The following is a 10,595-nucleotide window of genomic DNA, read 5'->3' as shown; positions in this document are numbered from 1 at the left end:
GTTAATACTCCATCTTGAGGATTTCCAATGACTTGATCTATCGGATGAGTCTTTATCCATTTTTCTAACGGTGGATATGCCGGATCAAATTCCAAAGGTGTATCTTCGTACATCTCTTCATTTTCAGATCCTGCAACAGAAATATCATCATTTAGATCATGAAAATCATCATTTTGATTAAAATTTATTGTTTCATTTTCCTCCTCAACACGATTATCATTTTGATGCTCCCCCTCAACCAGAGTATTCGAATCCAAGTGCTCTCCTTCCACTGGATTATTATGCATACTTTCGCTAACTCCGGGAGAATTCGTTGTTGAATTAACATCTACAATATTTTGAGGAATTTCCAAGTCATCATTATGCTTCGAAGATTCAGAGTGATGATTATCATTCGCATGAACTTCAGCATCCACAGCCCTGTCAGGAATACCAAAAATTAAATCATAATCAAAGTCAGATGAATTTGATTCTTCAGTTTCATCAGATGATTCATTAATAATTGGTTTTTGTTCAAATTGATTATCAACTTGTTTGAAATAATAATCATCGAAAGTAAGATTGAATGTCTCTTCGACTTTTCGTGTACACTTATTTAACACTCTGTATGCAATGTGCGAATATCCCAAAAATATGCCTTCTTCAGCTTTAGCTTGAAATTTTGAAAGGCTATCTTTAAGATTCATTATAAAACACCTGCAACCAAAAACATGAAAGAATTTGACATTAGGTTTTCGGTTATTGATAATTTCATACGGAGTCATATTGAATCGACGATGAATGAAAGATCGATTTTGAGTGAAACATGCTGTCGAAACTGCTTCAGCCCATAGATATTGAGGAAGATTCGCATATGTCAACATAGTTCTTGCTGCTTCGCAAAGTGACCTATTTCGTCTTTCAACCACACCATTTTGCTGAGGTGTATAGGGCGAAGAGAAGTTATGCGAAATTCCTTTTTCTATTAAGTATGAATCCAACACTTTGTTCTTAAACTCAGATCCATTATCACTTTTGATCTTTCGAACATTTTTCTTCAGACTCATCTCAATCTTCTTAATAAACTCGATCATTGTTTGAGCAACCTCAGATTTTAACCTGAGAAAATATACCCAAGTAAATCGTGAAAAATCATCAACAATAACCAAAATGTACCGTTTCTTGTTGAGAGTTTCAACAATCGATGGTCCACAAAGGTCAATGTGAAGAAGTTCCAACGGTTCCACAATTTTCGAATCTATCACAATTGGATGTCCTTTCCTATGCTGTTTCCCTTGTTCACAAGCTGCACACAATGTATCATTGTCAAATTTTAGTACGGGTAAACCACGAACAAGATCATCAACAACCAATTTATTCAAATTTCGAAAGTTTAAATGTGATAAACGTCGATGCCATAACTAGCTGATGTCAGAGGAAGCTTTCGAAAGTAAGCACACTGAGGGTTTGCCGATGATTGGTTTGATATCAAGAGTAAACATGCCACCATGTCGTTTGGACTTGAGGAAAACTTTGTTAGTTTTGACATTCGAAATGTTGCTGCCTTCTTCATTAAACACCACTTGATTGCCAGTGCCCACAACAAGTTATGAAACACTTATCAAGTTATGTTGAAGACCTTCGACATAAGCAACGCGATTAATAGTGAACTTTCCATTCGTGACTTTGCCATATCCTTTCACTTGGCACTTATGATTATTGCCAAACTTCACAACTCCTTCATTTTCCAAGCTTCGAAAATCTCTCAAATTTTCCTTTCGTCCTGTCATGTGACGTGACCAACCACTATCGATATACCATTTCTCATTATATTGCTCGTCACATAGTACCTTCGTTGTCATTGGAGACTTATCAGCAGACTTTGACACAAAGCAACGACCCTTGACCTCTTTGTCTGAATCTTCCTCCACCTTCGCATACATTGCCCCATGCGTAGGATTACACATTTCCTCATCATCGGAGCCCGAAGACCAGATTTGAAAAGTGCCATCATTCTCCTGTTCACCTTGAGCCACCAAAGACAAATTTTTCGCCTTCGTACATACCTCTTCCAACCTCTCCACATAATACGCCTCATCCTTCACTCTATTCTTTTTCTCATCCTTCTTTCGAAGCATGCAATCATTTGCTAGATGATTGGCTCCATTGCAATAATGACAATCCATACCAGAATCTCCTTTCAATTTCTTCTCTTTATTCTCCACAGCATCCTTCACATCATTCTTCTCATACTTCCTCTTCTCTTCTCCTGCAGCCTTGTTCACGAAACTTCCTTTCCCCTCACTTTTCTTCACCTTCGAATTAAACGGTTTCTTGAAAAACTTTTTGACTCGGTTGTTAGAGTAAAAAGCAATTGCCTCATCATCCGAATTCATGAGAAACCCCTCTTCATCATCAGAATCACCTTTTTCGACAGTTTCCTTTTCAGACACTTTAGAGACAAGTGCTAATGGACCTCCCAGACTAAGCTTCGACTCTTCTGCCATTTCGTTCACTTCACTTTCGTGAGTTTTCAGTTGATTGTACAAATCATTCAAAGAAGATGTGTCGAAACTCTGTTGATTTTTCACCATCATGCTAACACTCCTCCATTCTTTACGGAGTCCCATAACAAAGGTGAGATTGAATTCCATGGAAGACCTCGTGATTCCATAACGATTGCATTTGTTAATTAGCTCGTTCAGCCTATCATAGTAACTTTCAATCGTTTCACCGTCTTTTTGCTTGAAATCCTTCAATTCAATCAAACATTGCTTAACTGATTTGATTTTCATCTTCTCGCTGCCTTGAAACTTTTCTTTGAGATTATTCCAGATGTCCTTTGCAGTTGTACAACTTCTGACATAGTTATACACAACTGGAGGCAATGCACCACGTAACTCCCTTATGCATCGTTTTTCAAGTTTCTTCATACGAACATTTTGATCTTCCACACTCGTAGTTCCAGACGACGATCCAATTGGTTGAAGATTCGTCGGAAGAGTAACATTCCCTGAGATGCAAGACTAAAGATCTTCATCGATTCCATTCAAGTAATCCTGCATACGATCAGACCACTGATCATAGTATTCAGGAATGAGCATAGGAATCTTAGTTGAAGATCCTAGCAGATGAGAGTAGAAGCCATCGAGTTGAGATTGAAGTTCGCCATTGATGTACGGAAGAAAATTTTTGAGAATTTTTGAGAAATCAAAGAGAATTTGAAAGCAAATTGCTAAATTGATCAGAATCAAATCACAACTGAAGATCTAGAAAGCTTTTTCACGTTAAAAGATGCGGAACTTTTCGAACCAGAAATTTGATTCAAAAACCTTTTGAAACAGAGTGAAAATTAGATCTCAGATCATGATTCCTGCTCTGATACCAATTGATGAAGTGTGGAATCAAGTATGAATCAAATCAGAGTAATCAGAATATAGATTGAACACACGATGTAAATATGATCTGGTTTCAGATCTATTATGCTTTCAATGTTACAGAGAGAAAATAGACAAGTTCATACAAAGACTCTTATCTAACTCTAAGTAATGTCCCTATTTATAGGAAACATGAAAGAACACAAAAAATTACAAGGACTAAACAATACACTTCGTTACATAAAATGCCTTGTAAAATAAACTAGAAGCCATAGAAATCTGACCCTCGTGATAAAAATTACTACCCATAAACTTAGTTAAGAAGTGTATCAGATTAATAATTTAAGACAAGCTAAGAAATTCACGACAAATCACTAAGTTAAGTAGATCCCCAACATCTCAAAAGAACCCACTTCAGTTAGTTAGGAGTAAAACCTTGAGCAAACTCTACAAGAGCCAACTAAGACAGGACAAGTGTTTGAAGGTAACATTAGCATAAGATAAACTGATAGGGAGAAGTACCACATCTAGCATAAAATAGTTTGGAAAAGAAACTGAAAACCACAACACAAAGCAAACACGTAAACACTCATAAAATAGAAACGACGATATCTCAAAACGAAAAATTAGAGGTTCAAGGGAACCTTATCATGATTGGTCAGTGAAAACTTTAGGTTTCCTCTTAGTGTAAAACAAAGTAGGAATGGACTTCCTCTTAGTGTAAAACAAAATAGGAATGGATTTCCTCTTAGTGTAAAACTAAATAAGAATGGGTTTCCTTTTGGTGTGAAACAAAATAGGAATGGATTTTGTAACGTCCCAAAAATATGACCCAAAAATTTCATTTTAAAATTTATAAAACGGTAATCCAAAACATTGTCATACAACCAAGAAAGACCAAAGTGTATCGCTACATCACAAAATATCAAAGTAATTCTCAAAATGTGGAATAGAGTGGTGTGTGCTATGCAATGATCTTGGGCTCTACCCTTTCGAACCAGAAGTACCTGAAACATAAACTGAAAACTATAAGCACAAAGCTTTGTGAGTTCCCCTAACTACCACATACCATACATAATAAACACATACTGGGCCCTTGCCCCTACATCGGGCCTTACCCAACATCGAGTGCCACCCGGCCTTGGGCCCCGCTCGGATTACAGATCTGTCATTCATTATGCCCCGCCTGACATCACGCCCCGCCCGGTACATATATAAACTTATAAACATATAATCATGCTAACACATGCGATAATCACAAAGACAATAGCATACAATACAATCATCAGGACTCGCCCGATATCGAGCCCCGCTCGGTATACATACGAACACATAACACATTTAAGAGTCATGCAGACATCTAGTATCCTAACATAATAATCATGGGTCGGCATTGGTGCCTTCAACCCTCTAAACCCAGTGAGGAAACTCACCTCAGACTACTGAATCTCACAGATAAATCTCTGGCTGCTGGTCCACTAAAATCCCCGCGCTATCAACATAAAATAACATCCAATTAATAATTAGACCCCAACTCACACTAAGAGTCCAAACTAGGGTAAAAGACCTTTTTACCCTTTACCTAACTTGGCCCAAGGCCAAGGCCCAAGCCAACTATCTAAAAGGCCCAAATTCCAAAATGATCACCCAAAGCCCAAATATGGCCCAATCTTCCAACTTGGGCCCAAATCCCTTCGTCGGCCTTCAACCAAAAGAGTCCAATAAAATAGCATCAGCCCAAAAATAGAATTTTGATGGCCCAAATAAGCCCTAGACTCCTAAGATCCAACATGGGCCCAATACTGAAAAGCCCAAAATTCTAAAGCCCATTGTTGAGTACGCGGGGGTACTTAGTGTTGGATTAGTGTCTAAGCCCGTAACTATATTTGGTATGTACTTGACCCGGTTGTGCATGGTCATTTTGGGTTGCCTTCACCAAAGCAACTTGACAAGGTAATTTGATATGAGAGAGAGGATATTATGGTTTATTAATATATTATAAGAATAATATATTAAAGGGGAAATCATATTTATTTAATTAGTATTAGTCATAAATTAATTAGGAATTAATTTGGTGACTAAAAGAGATTAATTAAATAAAAGGGCATAAACTGTCAAATGTGTGATAGTTGAGTTTTGGGCTGGGAAACCTAATGGACTAAGGGGGAACGAAATTATGATGAAGGATCATCATATTTTCGTCCAAGGCCTCATTCCAGAAGGTTCTTTGGGCTGCTTGGTGGCTAAGCTATCCATTAGGGTTTAGACTGAAACCCTGGCACCCTACAGTATAAATAAGACCCAAAGGCTTCAATTTTCGGCCACTTGTTCCCAAGAGAAACCCTAGGGCCGATTTTAGCACCATCTCTCCTCTCTCATAATTGCCTTCTTGCTTGTGTGGTGTTTGTGATCCATTAGAGGAATTACAATTGTGATTCTAAGCTCAAGAGAAGAAGATTCAAGCTACTATTTGAAGAGGTAAACATCTAGATCTGATGTTATTTGTTATTTTGATATTATGTATGCTAGATTAGGGTTTGCAAGTCTTGGATTCAAAGCATGTACAATAGAGAAACCTAGATCCAAGCATTAGGGTTTGTATGAACACATAGGATTGTTCTTATGCATAAAACCCATCAGTGGTATCAGAGCCTTGATTGGTTTCTATTGTATGTGATGCTTTAACTGTTTGTATGCTGAATATCGTTTTTCTAGCTTCTGTTCGACTGGACTCAGCGAGTCACTTCATGCACTCGGTGAGTCGGCCCTACTCGGCGAGTCCATGAGTGGCTCGGCGAGTCGGATCGTCTGACAGAGGATATATCGGGATTTCTTGCTTTTTTTGCTATGGAATAGTTTCCTAATCTGTTTTTACAGATAAAATTCGAATTTTAATGATTTTGTGAGACTATCCTTGCCAATAACAAAAGATATTTACCAATTGATTAGATAATAAATTCCTTATGTGATTAAAATTGATTATTTGTATTAATTGGGTAACTTATCTTGCAAGAAATTGAATTAGGTCAAATATAGATAATCACTCAATTAATAGTTTGATTTATATTATTTGTTATTTGATCCCTTGTGTTTTGAAAAGTTCAAAACTTGTCCTCATGTTTTGAAATTTAAATTTTGTGATTAAAAGTTTAATTTTGAATGATTTAAATTTCAAACCCTTAGAATTTTACAAGTTTAAAATTCAACCCTATACTATTATATTATTACAAGATTAATTAATATATATGTATAAGAATAAGCTAGTCTTATCGCTAGTAGGCCTCATTCACGAAGTCAGTCTATAAGGTGGGTATAAGGTTGTTGCCTATAAAATGGCGCTTAATGGGTGTACACTCACACCTACCGCTTGCTTGACTGGTGGATGGTCGTTAGCCGAACGGATAGGATAGGGCACTTAATTCCCCATTATAAGTATAATGAAATATTAAAGTAAGTACATTGTTTTATAAATTCCCAATCTTAGTTACTTTAGGGTAAAATGTGAAAATGATGCTATTCCATGGAATTACACTTTGTACCCCTGTCAAACGTTAGTGGAGCGTGCGTGGCTAACCGACACACTAATTTGGGATTGACATTGGTGACAAAGGGTGTCTCGATGTTTATCATAGATCAATGGAGCGTGCATGGCTAACCAACACATTGATTAGGTGATAGAGACATTGGGTGCACCATGTTGACTCGCATGGTTATTCACAACTTGTTTGCGATTCTCGGCATCCCAGTCGCAAATTTGAAGTGCATATCGAGATTTAAACATGCCATTGAAATGTTCAATGAATCTCAAAAGAAATCTAGGAATTTTCAAATACATTTAAAACTTAATCTCTTTTCGTTTTTCATGGTGAAAATTAGTGAATCGTCATTCACTTACCTTCAAATTATTTACTTTTAGATTACGGCATCCCTTTTCTAAGTTGTAAATAATGTTGTTGGATCCTAGCCCTAATTTCTCATTTGGGTGTTTAATTGGGGATTCATTTCTAATCAAACTTTGTTTCTTTCTATTTCAGATGTCTAACGCAAACGCAAACAACAATACTTCTGGGTCATTCTCGTTGATGAACCTGTGTCAAAAGGTGACATTTGATGGCTCGAACTTCAACGAGTGGATGAGATACATTCGCATGATAACTCGTTATGAGGACAAAAAATATGTCCTCGACGAGAAGCTAGAAAAGATCAACCCAGAAGAAGCTACTCCTGAAGAGATGGCCGCCTTTGAGGCCCACGAGCGTGATGCGACGAAAGTTAATTGCATCATGTTGGCCACCATGAACCTCGAACTCCAAAAGTCCTATGAGGACATGTATCCATATGAGATGCATCAAGATTTGTTGGACATGTACCACCAGAGCGCGAGGCAAGAGCGCTATGAGATCATCACCAACATGATCACCGCTAGGATGGGGAGTGGAGAATCCCTAACTGCTCATTTGCAAAGAATGCAAAGGTATGTTGATCGTCTTCTTAAACTTAATGTTAAGTTTGATGAGGATTTGGCTATCGACATCATCCTCCACTCCTTGCCTTCATGCTACAACCAATTCAGAATGACCTACCACATGAATAAGGCAGAGGTCACCCTGAGTAAACTTCAAGGGCTCCTGAGGACAGCTGAGAGCAACCTCAAGGACAAATCTATTGCATCATCCTCTACTGTAGCTGCTCCTGTGTTGGCAATTGGCCAAGGAAAGGGAAAGAAGAGGAAGGCTCCTTCTAAGAGCCACTATAAGGGTAAGACCCAAGATGGTTCCTCTTCTAGTGGGACCAAAGCAGGTTCTATTAAGCCCTCTTCTGACCCCAAGGAAGCAAATTGCTTCTATTGCCACCAGAAGGGCCACTAGAAACGAAGCTGCCCAAAATATCTGCAGGACATCAAGGATGGGAAGATAAAGCCCACCTTTGCAGGTATGTATTTAATTAAATCTAATAACTCATCACTTGCTACTTCATGGGTCCTTGATACTGGATGTGGTTACCACATTTGTTCTGATTTGTAGGGGCTAAGAAAAAGTAGGGAAGTGGAGCATGGAAGGATAAACTTGATCATGGGAAACAAGAAGTCTTCACCAGTAACCAAGATCAGAGTTTATTCCTTAGTGTTGAGTAATGGGTTAGGGCTAGATTTAAATAATTGTTGCTATTCGCCAGATATGGCAAGGAACATCATTTCTTTTCATGGATTGTTTAGAAAAGGTTTCAGATATTCGTTTGATAATAGTAATGGTTCTATTAATGCTTATTTGAATGGTGTCTTTTATTTCAATGCATTACCTTGTAATGGGATTTATGAATTTGTGTTAATTATAGATAATTTAGGAAATGATGTTTTGAATATTGATTCGTCCACAAGTTTGGACAAAGCATGCTTGTGGCATTGTCGCCTTGGCCATGTTAACAAGAAATGCATAGCCCAACTCCAAAAGGATGGAGTCTTGGAGTCATTCGACCTTAGGGACGATGACGTGTGTGACTCTTGTTTACTTGGGAAGATGACCAAGTCACCATTTATTGGCTCATGTGAAAGGGGTGAGGGTGTATTGGATCTCATACATACAGATGTATGTGGACCCTTTAGATCCACCACAAGGGACGCATGTCGCTTCTACGTGACTTTTACAGATGATTATAGTAGATATGGATATATCTACTTAATCAAGCAGAAGTCAGAAACCTTTGAAAAGTTCAAAGATTTCAAGAATGAAGTGGAGAATGAGTTGGGCAGGAAAGTCAAGATGCTTCGATCTGATCGAGGAGGAGAGTACCTAAGTCTTGAGTTTCACGACTATCTAAAAGAATGTGGAATAGTTTCGCAATTGACGCCTCCTAGAACGCCACAATTGAATGGTGTGGCTGAGAGACGTAATCGAACCTTGTTGGACATGGTTCGTTCTATGATGAGTCGTGCTTCGTTACCAATCTCATTCTGGGGGTATGCCTTAGAGACTGCTGCCCATATCCTTAACTTAGTTCCCACCAAGAAGGTTACCAAAACACATCACGAGATGTGGACAGGGAAAGCTCCCTCGTTAGCACATATCAAGGTTTGGGGTTGTAAAGCTTTCGTAAGACGAGAGACTCACGACAAGCTAGAACCTTGTAGTGAGAAGTGTTATTTCATCGGCTATCCACATAAGTCTTTTGGCTATCTCTTCTATAGACCAAGTGACAATGTTGTCTTTGTTGCTAGGAGAGGGGTTTTCAAAGAGAGAGAAGTCATAAGTCAAGGAGACAGTGGGAGTCAGATTGACCTTGAAGAGCTTCAAGAGTCAGGAGATGAAGGAACCTCTGACACTGGCATGCAACCTGAGGAGGAAACTCCTGTTGAACCAATTGACCAGTCCTTACCTCTTAGACGTTCGAATAGAGTTAGTGTTCCACCCCAGTTTTATGGTTTTCATATTACTACTGACGGGGATACGTTTATTAGTGATAGTACACTAATGAATCTGGACGAACCTAATAGCTATAAGGAAGCCATGGCAGGCCCAGAGTCTGCTAAATGGAAAGAGGCAATGGACAGCGAGATTCAGTCCATATGTGACAATCAAGTTTGGAATTTGGTTGATAATGTACCAGGTCGTAAGACAGTCGGGTGCAAGTGGATCTTCAAGAAGAAGACAGACATGGATGGGAAAGTGCACACTTATAAAGCGCGATTGGTCGCGGAGGGCTTTACTCAAACTCCTGGAGTTGACTATGATGAGACCTTCTCACCAGTTGCTAAGATAAAGTCTATTAGGGTAATGCTCGCAATAGCTGCGTTTCATGATTATGAAATTTGGTAGATGGACGTAAAAACCGCTTTCCTAAATGGGAAGTTGGCTGAAGATGTTTACATGAATCAGCCAGAGGGTTTTGTTGATGCGAAGCACCCAAATAGAGTGTGCAAGCTTGAGAAATCCATTTATGGATTAAAGCAAGCGTCTCGCAGATGGAATCTTTGTTTTGACGGGAAGGTCAAAGAGTTTAGTTTTCTGCGAAGCGAAGATGAGTCATGTGTGTATGTCAAAGCCAGTGGGAGTATAGTGAGCTTCCTCGTATTGTATGTCGATGACATACTGCTCATAGGAAACGACATCCCAACCTTGCAGGAGGTCAAGTCCTGGCTTGGGAAGTGTTTCGCTATGAAGGATCTCGGAGAGGCTTCGTATATTCTGGGAATAAGGATAGTGAGAGACAGAAGTAAGAGACTGATAGGACTCAGTCAGGATA

Source organism: Lactuca virosa, chromosome 8 (assembly GCF_052849685.1).
Source record: "Lactuca virosa cultivar CGN04683 chromosome 8, Lactuca_virosa_CGN04683_v6, whole genome shotgun sequence".
Classification (NCBI taxonomy): Eukaryota; Viridiplantae; Streptophyta; class Magnoliopsida; order Asterales; family Asteraceae; genus Lactuca; species Lactuca virosa.
Note: the sequence above shows the minus strand (reverse complement) of the source record.